This window comes from Neoarius graeffei, chromosome 8 (assembly GCF_027579695.1).
Source record: "Neoarius graeffei isolate fNeoGra1 chromosome 8, fNeoGra1.pri, whole genome shotgun sequence".
NCBI lineage: Eukaryota > Metazoa > Chordata > Actinopteri > Siluriformes > Ariidae > Neoarius > Neoarius graeffei.
This window is the reverse complement of record NC_083576.1, coordinates 84,111,770-84,127,866: the sequence shown is the minus strand read 5'-3', so window position 1 is coordinate 84,127,866 and position 16,097 is coordinate 84,111,770. Positions and strand designations below refer to the sequence as shown.

At 42.9% G+C, this 16,097-nt stretch overlaps 1 pseudogene; it reads left to right on the top strand.

The window, feature by feature from the left end:
• Window positions 1-11,085, top strand: part of LOC132889951 (zinc finger protein 345-like) — a 29,654-nt pseudogene extending 18,569 nt beyond the window's left edge.
• The last annotated feature ends 5,012 nt before the right edge of the window (window positions 11,086-16,097 follow it).

Below are 16,097 nucleotides of genomic sequence, written 5' to 3'. Positions count from 1 at the left end.
AGAAAGTCATCATTACCATTAAAATAAGCAAATACTTCAGAGGCTTTGTTTCAATAATTACTGCAGTGAGTCAAACGTTTCAGCTGGCAACAGTTCTTTAAACTCTCACTGATGCAGTGAGTAGCTTCTCATTTCTTAAACGATCATGTCGGAAGAATCCCATCGTCCAAAGTAAATGTTTTTCAGAAGGGCCAGTTTGTTGGCCTGCATCAAGCAAAGAAAATAATGTGATTGCTGACATTGGCGGCGTGGTGGTGCTGTCGCCTCACAGCAAGAAGGTCCTGGGATCGAGCCCAGCGGCTGACGAGGGCCTTTCTGTGTGGAGTTTGCATGTTCTCCCCGTGTCTGCGTGGGTTCCTCTGGGTGCTCCGGTTTCCCCCACAGTCCAAAGACATGCAGGTTAGGCTGATTGGTGGCTCTAAATTGACCGTAGGTGTGAATGTGTGTGTGAATGGTTGTTTGTCTCTATGTGTCAGCCTTGTGATGACCTGGCGACTTTTCCAAGATGTACCCCGCCTCTCGCCCATAGTCAGCTGGGATAGGCTCCAGCTTGCCTGCGACCCTGTACAGGATAAGCGGCTAGAGATAATGGATGGGTGGAGAGGTTAATAACTGTCCAACGCATTATTAAAACCTGGAAGGATAGTGGTGAAGGGATCAGGACACTTTTTCCAATGACCATTTTGTCCAAAGCCTTTTTCATACACACTTTCAATTATTTTATATGTGGTTACAATGTGTGCAACAAGATCGAGATATAAACAAACCATAATTCATTTAAGGGAGTGCATTAAACAGGTTTATGACTGCATCTCCCCGTAATAAATGGAAATAAACAATTTTTTGTAAAGCAAAAAACTGCCGTAGTACGAGCACTTTGACACAAAAGAGCGGTGTAAGGGGGCGTAAACAAGTAGACCCTGACCATTACAGGCTGCTCTCCGAGCTTTGAGTCCAGTGAAGTTAATTCATCATATAGCCAGTCTTAATAAGGCCAACACAGACTTAATCAGTAAAATGTTTCAATAAGTGTATTATTAATTTAAAGGAGTTCATTAAGCAGGTTTATGACAGCGTCTCCCTGTAATAAATGGAAATGTATGCCTAGTGATAGTGAGGTGACAATATGCGACAAATTGCTGTATATTTTTAAACCAATCCTAAAGAAGAATTCTCAATAGAATTTGACCGAAGCGGAAAACATTTTTGTAAAGCAAACAAGCAACCCTTACCATTACAGGCTGCTCTCTGAGCTTTGAGTCCAGTGAAGCTGTTTAATTCATCGTATAGCCAGTCTTAATAAGGCGTGCACGCAGTCCAAGTCAACTTTATTGTCAATAATACCATATGTGCAGGACATACAGAGAATTGAAATTGCGTTTCCCTCTTAACTGCGGTGCAAACAGTAATAAACATGAAATATAAAATATAGGTACAAGATATAAACTTAAAAAAAGGGGGGGGGGGTTATTTACACACACAAGCTAAAGCTATCTAAGAAAAGACAGTGGCAATCCAGAAAGTGCAAATGTGGCAGTGTAAACAGAATTAACGGTATAAATTTGAATGTGACGAATGACAATATAAACAGAATGAACAATGTAAACAGGAACAGCAGTCTGACAGTATAGTAGGGCAATATAGCTGTTTCAGTTTTTCAAGATGGCGGCGTGTGCGCATGCAGCGGCCCCTCTCTGTCCCGATAATGTGGTGTTTACATGTTTGTCTTCGTCGGTGTGCTCGAGTGATGGTATGTTTTCGTCGCGTTTCTCCGTTCCAAGGCGCACATACAGCCGTGGGACTCTTTTTGACATCCGCAACACTTTTTTTTCTGTAAGTTAAACCCGGCGCACACTAAGGAGCTACATGACCTCGGCCTACTCCGGCGGCCCGCTTTGACATCGACCCCCACTACTGCTGCACACCCACAGAGGAAGCGCCGTAGGCGGTGTGAGAGGAGGCAGAAGCGGCAAAAGCGCTGGGGTATCCAGGCCAGGCTAATGGCTAATCCACACAAGCCGGCTATACCGTCCATCGTACTCACCAATGTACGCTCCTTGGATATCAAACTGGACTATATTCACCTTTTGAGAGTGACCCAGCAGGCTGTGAGAGAGTGCTGTGTTTTTGTGTTCACGGAAACATGGCTCAACGACAGCGTACCAGACTCCGCCATCCAGCTCGACTGGCTAACATGCTATCGAGCAGACAGAGCCCTCATTGAAGGAGGTAAGACCCGCGGTGGCGGGGTCTGTGTTTACATCAGGGATGCTTGGTGTCAGGACGCTGTGGTAGTTTGCAGACACTGTTCACCCCTTGTAGAGTTTATGATCATCAAGTGCCGGCCCTTCTATCTACCGAGGGAGTTTTCTGCCATCCTGCTTGTTGCAGTTTACATTCCTCCCAGCTGCAACAACAACGATAGGGACAAGGGACTGAGTGAACTGTACTGCGCCATCAGCGACCAACAGACAGCCCATCCAGAGGGACTTCTCATCGTAGCTGGGGATTTCAACCACGCTAATCTCAAAACAGTGTTTCCTCAGTTACATCAACACATTGACTTTGCAACACAGGGAAACAACACACTGGACCAGGTTTACACAACACAATGTTTGGTTACTGAAAGCCCGGAAGGCTGCTTTCAGAGCAGGTGATGAGGCTGGTCTGAGATCAGTAAGAGCCAACTTGTCCCGTGGCATCAGACTAGCAAAGAAGCAGTACAGCAGCAGGATAGCCCATCATTTCAAAGCCAATGTTGTCAGGTCCAGAGTGTGCCTTAGAGTCCTGCGCGAGGAAGGAGTTTTTGTCGAATATTTCTTGAATTTTACATGAATACTAGGTAGGAACCCATCGTTTTGAACACACGCCGAGAAAGGTGAGTCTGAGGTGACCTTTACTCGCCGTTAGATTTCACAACTTGCGAGTGGCAGGTGGTTAAATTACATCCTACGAAAATGTATTTTGCTTCGGTCAAATTCCGTTGAGAATTCCTCCTTTTTTTTGAACAAACAAATAAATGAAATATAAAATAATTGATAGTGTGTATGAAAAATGCTTTGGACGAAATGGTTGTTGGACTAAGTGTCCTGTATCCATGGTGGACCATCAACTTTGTGGAATGAAATGATGGTCTGAAAAAATTTTGAATTGCCATGATTGGAGACCACTTAAAGTCTTGGTGAATTTGAACTGTAAAAAATCAGCAGCAGAACTCATGGCCATGTTTAATAGTGAAAGTAAGAGCGTTTCCTCAGGGCTGAGTGGCTATAAGAGAAGCACTTGTTAGTGAAGCAAATTGGAAGAAAAGGTTTCAGTTTGTGATGGAGCAATTGAAAAAGATCATGTGGTTTGATGAGTATAGATGGGTGCGTCAGGGTAAGAAGGGAAGTGCATGAAACAATGCACCCATCATGCATAGTGGCCAATAGACAAGCCTCTGGAGGCAGTGTTACGATCTGGGTTGCTTCATTTGATCACGTCTAAGCTCAGCAACATTATGTGCCAATAAAATGAAATTAGCTGACTACCTGAATGTACCGATTGTGTGCTATAATCAAAGCTAAAGGTGATCCAATGAAATATTACTTTCACTGGCCTTTTTTTTGGGGGGGGGGCAGGCAGTGTGTTTGTAAGTGGAGGAACCTTGACAGTCAATGTTTGTCCAGATCAAGCACTGGCATCCCGTCACGCATGAGGACCAACATGTATAGTCTGACAATAGCTCACATGAAGTCAGAAACTCTCGTGATTTCCCCCCCCCAAAAAAAAAAGCCTTTATTTTGTCACATGTACACTGAAGCACAGCAAAAGTCCTCCTGTCTCCTCTTCAACCCATCTGAAGCAGTGAACCCATGCATGTGCACACAAGTGAACAGTGAGCACACACACGTACCCAGAGCAGTGGGCAGCTGTGCTACAGCACCTGCGGAGCAGTTGGTCAAAGGCAATTCAGCCATGAATACAGAGGGAGGGGAAAGTGCTGATGATTTACTCCCCCCATATTTTTCTTGCTGGTTCAGGGAATCAAACCAGCGACCCCTTGGGCCCAAGGCTGCTTCTCTAACTTTTAGGCCATGGCTGCCCCAGCTATAGTCTACATTATTCTAGGGATGAATAAATAACCTGCACCTTTTGATTAAAGTAGGTATGATTGGTCAAAAAAGACCAAAGTTCACTCGAGTATTGTCGGGCAAGACCATCCAGTGCACTTTAGGTCGTTACTCACACGGTAAACTATTACTGGTGATGGGAAAAAGAACATCTTTCCCATCCAGTCCAATCCAGCTTAATTTATAAAGCACTTTAAAAACAACCAGAAGGTACCAATGTGCTGTACATGATACAATGATAAATACAAGATAAATTAAAAGACATAAAACATCCATAAAAACAGGTATATTATAAAACAAAACAATAAAATAACAGAAAATAAAATAAATAAAATAAAATCAACATCTTACAAGGTGTCAGACGCCATGGAAAAGAGATGGGTCTTAAGAAGGGATTTAAAAACAGACAAGGAAGACGCTTGTCTAATGTGCAGAGGCAGATCATTCCACATTTTAGGGGCTGCCACAGCGAAAGCACGGTCCCCTCTGAGCTTGCGCTTAGTTTTTGGCACCCTCAAGAGCAGCTGATCAGCTGACCTGAGAGAGCAGGTGAGTGAATATAAGTGCAGCAATTCAGAGAGGTAGGGAGGGGTGAGACAATTGAGAGATTTAAAAGCAAATAAAAGAATTTTAAAATGAATATGGGCAACCAGTGGAGTGAGGCTAAAATGGGGGAAATGTGGTCATATTTGCATGTGCCAATTAAAAGTTGTGCAGCAGCATTTTGTACCATCTGGAGATGGTTAATGGAGGACCCACTAACCCCCACATAAAGTGCATTGCAGTAATCCAGCCGTGGGGTGACAAAAGCATGGATTACTGTCTCAGAGTGCTGCTTTGAAAGAATTGGCTTTATTTTGGCTAGCTGCCTCAGATGATGATAACTTCACAACTGTCTTGATCTGATTGTCAAGTCTAAGGTCAGAGTCCACCTTAACTCCCAAGTTAGTAATATTGGATTTTAGGTATTGAGCCAAGGAACCTAGATCTAGACAGAGGGTCTCGGAGCTGCCACCAAAAACAATCACTTCTGTCTTCTTTTCGTTAAAATGTAAAAAATTTAGAGCCATCTAGGCCTTTATGTCATCAAGACGTTCAAGTAAGGGTCTTACAGAGAATGTTTGATTCTTTTTAAGAGGCATATAGACCTGAGTGTCATCTGCATAACAGTGAAATGAAATACCATGCTTCTTAAATACAGAACCAAGCGGGAGTAGGTACAAAGAAAAGAGAAGAGGGCCTAAGACTGAGCCCTGCGGGACACTACATAACAGAGGAGCAGAGGACGATACAGAGTCACCAAGTCTCACACAGAAAGTTCGATCTGCCAAGTATGACCTGAACCACTCCAGTGCTATGCCACTGATGCCCACCCACTGCTCCAAACGTGAAATTAAAATGTCATGGTCTACAGTGTCAAATGCTGCAGTTAGGTCTAAAAGGACAAGAACAGCACATTCACCAGAATCACAAGTTAAAAGAATATCGTTAAAAACTCTTAAAAGAGCCGATTCTGTGCTGTGCAGTGATTTAAAACCAGATTGGAAAACCTCAAGAATATTGTGCTCCTCCAGAAAGGACATTAATTGATTGTAGACTGTCTTTTCGAGGAGTTTTGAAAGGAAGGGCAGTTTGGAAATAGGCCTATAATTAGCCAAAACTGCAGAATCTAAGCCTACTTTTTTTATTAAAGGTTGCACTACTGCATGTTTAAAGTTTTTAGGGACTACACCTGAGGACAAACTGCTGTTAATAACTGCAAGCACAGATGGACCCACAGTAGGAAAAACCTCTTTAAATAATCGAGAGGGGACAGCATCATTAGGAGAGCCTGAGGGCTTTAAATGACCAACAGTGTCCTGTAAATCTGACAGAGGCACAGACTTAAACCTATCAAAGACAGCTGAGCAGGGGACAGAGACTGAAGGGTCATATGCAGAAGGTGAAATTCGAGCCCTAATGCTAGCAACCTTGTCAATAAAAAAGTGAAGAAAGTCTTCACAAACAGCAGGCGAAGCCTCAATACCAACGGTCTGCGGCGCATTTAAGAACGGAGTCGATAGTCTTAAACAGAACACGAGGCTTATGACAGTTTGACAGAATAATATCAGAGAAATGTTTAGCTTTAGCAGCTTTCACAGTTATCTGATAGTTGCGCCAGCACTGTCTTAACATTTGAAAAGACACTTGCAGTTTGTCTCTCTTCCACTTGTGCTCAGCTCTACGGCACTGGCGTCTGACAGCACGAGTAGTGTCATTTAGCCAGGGTTCACATTTAGTTTTAGGCTGCCTGATTTTTAATGGAGCCACAGTGTCTAAAACAATTTGGCAGGAGGAGTGAAACCATGAACTAAGCTCGTCCGTGTCGTTACACATTGATTCAGGAACGACACAGCTCTGATTAAAAACAGCCGAGAACTGACCAGCAGTGGAAGGGTTAATGACGCGACAGCACTGGGCAGCAACAGCGCGAGGTTTAACTGTGTTACCGGCAACAGCAATATCAAACAGTACAGGCATATGGTCTGAAAACGCTGCGTCACAGATCTCCAAATTAAAAACAGGCAAACCATATGATAAAACAAGATCGAGTGTGTGTCCACGTTCTTGTGTGGGACCAGAAACAGACTGTACTAGATTAAGAGTCAATGAGGTGAAGAAAGTCCTTCACCATTGGCTTATCAGGACAACACACATGAACATTAAAATCCCCAACAATAAGGACACTGTCATACTCGGGCATAATTTCAGCCAGGAAATCAGAAAAGTCACTTATGAAGTCCTTATTGTATTTAGGAGGGCTGTAGACCACAACACACAACACTGTGTGAGGGTGAGCCAGTTCAAGTAAACTCATCTCAAAGCTGGTAAAAGAGGATGACAGAGACAGTTGCTTACATTTATAATGACTTTTATAAATAGTCAGTATTACTCCTCCTCGGCCCGAGGTCCGTGGGGAGTTAAAATAGCAGCAATCACCAGATAGAAGTTCTGTGAGGGCGCTAGACTCACCAACAGCTAGCCACGTCTCAGTCACACAGAGAAAATCCAGTCCTCGGGAAGTAAAGAAATCCTTCAGGATGAAAGTTTTTTTCGCGAGCGACCTAGCATTGACGAGCCCAAACTTGGCAGGACTCGGCGGATCCACGGTAGTAACTGTCTGGGGGGCCCGACACACAGGCTGTAGATTGTACAAATTCGCCCCGCGCCAGTGAGGCCGAGGAGAACAGGGGCCACGGGGCTGGAGCATCTCATCCGGGCCAACGACAGGTACCAGCCAGGCGTCGACAAGGTCCAGCGAGTGTCGAGAAAAAACGAGGCGAGGCACCGCTCCATACTTAATCCAAGAAACCTTGGAAGTGCGCGACAAACAGGCCTTCAACCTCACCTGTCGACCGCTGCGTTTACCCCAGCGGCGGTGGCGTTTACGCCGGAGGGATGGAGCCGGGGCGCGGCAGAGGTGAACTGGAATCCCCGATAGGAAAGGGGGCAAAGACTTTTGTCCACTATGATCAAACCCCACCAGATCTTTGGCAGAAACTTGAATATCCAACAGTGTTTGGTGATCATACACTAGTAGTGAGTAGACATTTAGACTGTCAAGTGACAGATACAGCACAAACACAACGCTGGCAGAGACAGACGGCAGGCCACACACACTGGCGCCATCTTGAAAAGATCAGTGACAAATTCCAGTTGACCCTGAATAAACTCAAAGCTGATTATGTCAAAATATTGTAGATTGTACGAACGTTTCATGTCACTTCATGATGAGGACTATGAAAAAATTTGTGTCCTGTCTTTCAACAAAAATATTGTTTGAAAAAGAAGTGTAGCATCAGGTGAAAAAGGAATGAAAAATTATTTACAAAAAAGAAATGCACTGTTTTCTTAAAATTAGTTGTGGATGGGATCAAGAAACCTGAGTGGATAAGATGAAGGACAGGTTTTTGCTCTTTGACAGTCTGGTTACGTTCGGGCTCATTAATTATTTTTTGTGAACTCTCAGCCTGAAGTGTCTCCTATAGCAATGTGCCAGCCCCAGTGCTATGTTGATGCTGGTATGCAACACACTAGGGAATATATGGCACATTGCAGCTTGAGCCAGTCCAGATCAGTCACTTATTGTTCACTTGGTACAAATAAAACTGGCTGGTACACCATCTGAACAATTGCAGTGTGTCCCTTTTTTATACACTTGCATTTCTCTCTTAACTAAATGACTGGTCTTATCCATCTTAATTTATGTATTTATGTTGGCTTACTTCTTTAATAAATTCTATTAATATGAATTGACAGTTTCACAAAATTTCACAGAATTGAATTTTATTAAATTGGGGTATAATTTAAATTAATAAGCAAATTAAACTAAACGATATAGTCTGTACATAAATCAGTATGTAAAAACGCAAACTTTTTGGCCACTCAAACCCATTGGGCTGTTCCAGCACCTTATTGAATCTACCAGTATTCCTCAATAGAGGCTCCTTTAGCTTAGCTCTTAAATGTTGTGTTTTTTGTTTGGTCTCAGCACCTCAGAAGCTGGCTAAAGCTGCTGTTGAGGATTATTTGACATTGAAATAGTTCCTTTGAGGACTGCAGAACTGCATTATTCTGATGATGTAAGATACAGGATCTGTGAGCTTCTCTAATCTGGTACGGCACATACTGACCTGTCCCACTTTACTTTGTTCTGTGCTGTTTACTTCGCTGTGCTAAACCATCTGGTGTCCGACTTGTTTTCATGGCAGGAGTTAACTTCAGAGAAGTGGTAACTGTTTGATGAACTGTGTGATTTGCGTCAAGTGAAGTGTCACTTAAGTAGATATGTTCATCCTAGACATCACCAACAGCCCTCTGTAGTCCCTGCTGGTGACCCTGAGCCTTGTGAAATTGTAGACAAAGAAATCCATTCCGAGGTCCCTTTATTCTTTGTTGCTGGTTATTTGAATTACAGATTAGTAAATCTTCATTCTTGTAGAATTTTGATTGTTTTTATTTAACCTCAGACATTCCTTTACGTTGGGATAATATTACGTTTTATAATCTAATTGTTCTAATCATGTTCACTTTTTGAAATTTTTGTTCTTTCACTTGTCCAGAAGTAAACAACTCTCTGTTGCAGTTCTTTTCCTGCACAACATGACCTTTTTCCTAATCACCCCACATTTACCTAGGCAAACACATCCAGAGATGCTACTATGAAGAGTATTTGAAGCCATATGAATTGGGAGATGTTAAACATGGTCTTCAGATCCCCTCCAAAGGCTTCAGTAGTCAGCCAACGTCATCTGATACTCTCAGTTCTGACACTTCTAACAATGATGACCAAAAGGAAATTTACCATTGCTCAGGACATGGAACGAATTTTGGTCATCGGAGTGCTCAACAACATGAACATGTTTACCCAGGAGAGGAGCCATATCAATGCTCCCAGTGTGGAAAAAATTTTACTCATCAGCGTAATCTGCAACAACACCAGCGCATTCACAGAGGGGAGAAGCCACATCACTGCTCACAGTGTGGAAAGAGTTTTATTCTACGGAATTATCTTCAGCGTCACCAGCGCATTCACACAGGAGAGAGGCCATATCACTGCTCACAGTGTGGAAAGAGGTTTACTAATTATAGTAATCTCCAACAACACCGGCGCATTCACACAGGGGAGAAGCCATATCACTGCTCCCAGTGTGGAAAGAGTTTTACTCATCAGAGTCATCTCCAACAACACCAGCGCATTCACACAGGGGAGAAGCCATATCACTGCTCACAGTGTGGAAAGAGTTTTATTCTACAGGGTGATCTTCAGCGTCACCAGCGCATTCACACAGGAGAGAAGCCATATCACTGCTCACAGTGTGGAAAGAGTTTTACTCAAAAGAGTGCTCTCCAACAACACCAGCGCATTCACACAGGGGAGAATCTTTATCACTGCTCACAGTGTGGAAAGAGTTTTACTCAAAAGAGTCATCTCCAACAACACCAGCGCATTCACAAAGGAGAGAATCTTTATCACTGCTCACAGTGTGGAAAGAGTTTTACTCAAAAGAGTGCTCTTCAGTCACACCAGCGGAGTCACACAGGAGAGAAGCCATATCACTGCTCACAGTGTGGAAAGAGTTTTACTCAAAAGAGTCATCTCCAACACCACCAGAGCATTCACACAGGAGAGAATCTTTATCACTGCTCACAGTGTGGAAAGAGTTTTACTCAAAAGAGTGCTCTTCAGTCACACCAGCGGATTCACACAGGAGAGAAGCTATATCATTGCTCACAGTGTGGAAAGAGTTTTACTCAAAAGAGTGCTCTTCAGTCACACCAGCGGATTCACACAGGAGAGAAACCATATCACTGCTCACAGTGTGGAAAGAGTTTTACTCGACAGGATTATCTCCAAAAACATCAGCGCATTCACACAGGAGAGAAGCCATATCACTGCTCACAGTGTGGAAAGAGTTTTACAAATCAGAGTAATCTCCAAATACACCAGCGCATTCACAGAGGGGAGAAGCCATATCACTGCTCACAGTGTGGAAAGAGTTTTACAAATCAGAGTCATCTCCAACGGCACCAGCGCATTCACAGAGGGGAGAAGCCGTATCACTGCTCACAGTGTGAAAAGAGTTTTATTCAAAAGAGTGCTCTTCAGTCACACCAGCGGATTCACACAGGAGAGAAGCCATATCACTGCTCACAGTGTGGAAAGAGTTTTACAAATCAGACTCCTCTCCAACGGCACCAGCGCATTCACAGAGGGGAGAAGCCGTATCACTGCTCACAGTGTGGAAAGAGTTTTACTCAGAAGAGTCATCTCCAACAACACCAGCGCATTCACACAGGAGAGAAGCCATATCACTGCTCACAGTGTGGAAAGAGTTTTACTCAAAAGAGTAATCTCCAACAACACCAGCGCATTCACACAGGAGAGAAGCCTCATCACTCCTGACAGTGTGGAAAGCGTTTTACTCATTAGGGTTTTCTCTGCATTTACCTGTGCATTCGCACCAGAAAAAAGTAGAATCACTGCTTACAGAGAGGCAACACATTTATTTATTCAGTTGCATTTAAGACGCACGAGTGCATGAACTCTGAGACATTGCATTCACACAGGAGAGAAGCCATATCACTGCTCATAGTGTGGAGTTTTACCCAACAGATTTCAAGTTGTCAAATTATGTTTGTTTATTACTGTTCTTCCTGCAATTAATCTATGTTTTGAAAGGTATATTTCATTTTATATTTATCTTGACTTTTTGTGGAAGGCAGTATATGTAAACTTATCGCAGTCTTTAAAATTAGACCATTGATTGCATTTATTTATTTTTTTGCTTGAACTTCAGTAGTCATCACACAAGTCAGGCATTAACTGCAATACTAATATCAGTGTGATCCAGCAGCATTACACTAGAACACAACCAGTGAGCAACCAGAAATTTTACTCGCTAGTAAACTTGAGTCACATGTAAATAGAAACAAAACCAACCTTTTAGTTCAAGTCTTTTTGCCCATCGTCTACTAATATATTTTCTCTTGTATTTTTCCATGGTTATTATACAAGATTTAATCAGTAACATCAAATCAATTGACTGTGATTTCAGTAAGAGTCTTTGTTCACTCGTAATGCGTAAGTGTTTGTATTTTGCTAACTCGTAATGTACACGTATCTGTTCCTTAGGTCATGATTTTGTCAATGCTCCTGTTTTACATTATCTAAGCCTTGGGTAATATCAATCTTGTCAAGAGTGTGTCCTTTTCATGTACACATCAGCATAAGAACAGTACATAGTGTCTTGCAAAAGTATTCATCCCCCTTGGTGTTTGTCCTGATTTGTCACATTAAAAGCTGGAATTAAAATGCGTTTTTGGGGGGGGGTTCCCACCACTTGATTTACACAACATGCCTACCACGTTAAATGTGCAATTTTTTTATTGTGACGCAAACAATAATTAAGATAAAAAACAAATCTGGAATGTGCATAGGTATTCACCCCCTTTCGTATGAAACCTTTACATAAGAGCTGGTCCAACCAATGAACTTCATAAGTCACATAATTAGTGGCGACTCGCTTGTTCACAACAACAAACATAGTAGCAATTTTGTCAACATTTATTTTCGCATTTTTCTTAGAATAGCATTAATTTTACAGCATGGATAGCGATGACAGTCTTCACAGCGAAAGCGAGTTTTACTACCCTGAGGAAGAAGAAATAAAACATTTCAGGAGAAAGCTAAAAAGCTCTAACTGCTGCCAACACTGAGCAAAAACATGTCTGAATCCTGAATGACTGACTCAATTTTGTATAAATAGAGGACTACATAGTCAGCAAAATGTAGGGTTTTTTTCTCCCTGCCATGGAAGTGCACTTGTATACCGAGGAGGAAGCAATTTTCATGACAGTCGTGAATGAGAATTCAAAATGGTGGCTCGGCTCGGTTTTCCCTTTCGGGTGTTCTTGTTTTCTGTTAGAATTTGGTAAGAGAAAAAAATAAATATATTATTTACCAGCTTAAGGTCGGTCCGTATGGTGAAATACCGTGACCTCGGCCTTGAATACTGACCTCGGCCCAGATGGCCTTGCTCAGTCCTTTCAAGACCTCGGTCACGGTATTTCACGATACGGACCTCCCAGCTGGTAAATAACATAATAGTGGCAACAGTATGATCGGGCCTGGGCTACATTCTAAGCTGTCAGATTGATAAAGTGAAAGGAAAGCCCCTGGCCCGTAGCCAGGGGGGATCGGAGGGTTCGTTCGATCCCCCCCCCGGACACACACGCCCCTCAAGATTACTCAAGATTTATTCATTTGTTCATGTCCGATGAATATACATTGATTCACATTTAAATTTACAATATCAAATCCAGACTAATCAAAAAAGAAAAGTAGACTAAGTGAGGACGTGTTAGAAAAACGGGTTCATTTCTCCTATGTTTATGTTTACACGTTTTGTTCAGACTGCTTTACACCCCAATCCAGTGGGTGGCGGTAATGCCCCCATTAGACCCCTTTCACTGACGTCACCCGAAACCGGAAGTAAACAAACCCTGCGCCATATTGGAAGACCAACAAACTCGTGATTAGGGGGAAATAACGGCAGCGCGTGGTATGTGAACCCATGAGGCACTTGGTTCATCAAAAACCTACAATGGTAAACTTTTGTGCTGTGTTAGGGTGTTCGTTTGAGTAGGGTGCGCACATCCAAAAACTCTTTGCAGGTGCCAGACAAAAGTATCAGACAATAAAAGAAAGTAGGTCTGCACACTGCTGGATACGCTCCAAAAAATAAACTTTATTTAAATAAAAACTAAGCAACGTTTCGATCACCCTGGATCTTCATCAGGCATATGGGTAACAGGAAGAGGCTGTGGCTTATATCACATGACCCTACTCTACACCCACCCAGGCAAGGCACCCAAAGGTGCCAATCAATTAGACAGACAGGTGTCTTAACCTGTACCAGTCATACAAAAGGCAAAACCAAAAAACATTTGCAAGTTTGAAAGATTAAAAAGATGTGAATATAGTACACCAACATATAAAATACATATCATGTGAAAATCAATTACAAAAAAGGTTTTAAATCAAAATACATATTCATTCCCTTAGGTGCAATGGTGTTCAAGGTATATATATAAAAAGCCTCGCGTCTTAAAAGGAGATTATCAACATCACCCCCACGTCTAGGTGTGGCAACATGTTCAATGCCAATATATTGAAGGGTTGCGAGCTTGTGTTTAAACGTGTTAAAATGGACAGCTACAGGGTTCTTCTCATCATTCAACCGTATGTTGCTTCTATGCTCTGCGATGCGCGTTTTTAAACACCTTGTTGTTTTGCCTATATAGGCTAATCCGCAGGGACATTTAATCATATAAATTACATTTCGTGTATTGCATAAAATAACGCCTTTTATTTTAAAAGGCTTCCCAGTGTGCGGGTGGTTGAAAGAATTACATTGCGCGCAATTTCCGCACCTATAGTTGCCATCAGGAAGGGGAGGAAATCTCCGTGCGTGGTCTGGTGGTCGGTCGGCATTAACGACAAGGTTGCGTATATTGAATGAACGCTTATATACAAAATGTGGGGGCTGTCTAATCGAGGCATCGCTGAGGGTAGGGTCTGAGCTGAGGATGGGCCAATGTCTCCTCACTATCTCTTCAAAAAGCTTCCTCAGTGGCGAGTACTGCGTAATGCAGGATAGCCTATTGTCAGGGGCCCTGTGTCTTTTTCTATTAAGACACGTCTCTTGGTCGATGTTGTGGAACCTCTCTACTGCATTATTAATCCAATGTTCAGAGTACTCGCGCTCCCTAAAGCGCTCGGACATAGCACTACATTGCCTTGTGTAGTCTAGGTCAGAGCTGCAGATGCGACGTATCCTATTAAACTGACTGATAGATAGGGCCCCTGACAATAGGCTATCCTGCATTACGCAGTACTCGCCACTGAGCAAGCTTTTTGAAGAGATAGTGAGGAGACATTGGCCCATCCTCAGCTCAGACCCTACCCTCAGCGATATATAAATAAAAACAGATAAGTAGTAAATTAAAAATAAATTATGAAATAAAAAAATCCACTCTCCCTTGCCCCGAGTCTTATCATATGGGTCAAACCCATCAATCACAGCCAGTTTCTCCACATACCGTGCCCTTTCTGCAGCTGGTAATGTACTCACATAACCAGAATTATCAGCCATCGTGTCACTTTACTCTCGCTCGTACTTCGTTTTATATTGTGAGTATGTATGTATGCATGTACTTGGTCTTCCAATATGGCGCCCTAGCACAATCTCGCGGTACGGTGACGTCACGCGGTAGCCTTCTATAAAAGAAGATAAAGACAGAAAACGCAAGAAATCTGCTGCTACTTTGTCCCAAAATATTGGCGCCATGTTCCAAAAAAGGGCCAAAATGGGTAAGGTGCTGAGTGCAGGACTTTGTTTTTCTTTTGTTTACAACAGTACTGGTAGATCGATCTGTCAGAGTGATCAGTTGGGGTGTGGGGGGGTAGCGTCAGCCCGTCCGTCAGTCTATGTGTGTCAGTGACACACACGCACACACAGAGATGAGTTAGGTGGCTCGATGGCTAGGTACTAGTAGCGTCGGACCTGGGGCTGCTTTAATTTTTTTTTTCAGCTTGGGAAATCGGAGCTGTGGTGTGGTGTGAAGACAGTAACATGCGAGACTTTTTAAGAGCACGTGTTTTTCAGTCATCATGGTAACATGACGCCCTGTCATGGTAACATGATGCCCTGTCAGTGGTTTGGCATTTGGATCAGAGTGAAAAGAAACGTGTGCACTAGCTGAAAAATGAAAATGTTCAGACCAGTGTGTGTGAAAACACCCAATGTTGCTGCATTTGGGCATTTTTAAATCAATTGTCCTTATAGGGTTGTGCGATATTATTTCAATCTCAGGATTACTTGAAACATTTATCTCAATTAGAAATTATTGTTCTTTTTTATGCTAAAGCATGGGCAGATCAGGGCCCTGTACTACGAACGGAGGTTAACCTACCCAGAAGTAACCCAGGGTTCCCCCGCTACACCGGGGTTGACAAAACCTGGGCCCTGTACTACGAACGGAGGTTAACCTACCCAGAAGCAACTCAGGGTTCCCCCGCTAAACCGGGGTTGACAAAACCTGGTTATCTTGTTTAGGGTTAAACAGTACTACGACGCCAGTTATGAAGTTGATTTGTTGAACCTGTGTTAACCTAATCAGGGTTAATGCGCGTTCACGTTAAAGGGGAGGTTATCAGCGCAAATCACCACTGTTCACAATGGCACGGTCGCCGTACTTCACGGAGGAAGAATGCGCTGTCATAATGCAAAGCTACGAGGAGTTCAAAGCAACATTAAGAGCAAAATCTAACACAGCGGCTGCCAATAAGGAGCGGCAAGCATGTTGGCAACGAATTGCCGATCGGGTAAATGCGCAAGTACATTCTCCCTTCTACATGTTCCAGAACAGAAGTATAGGATG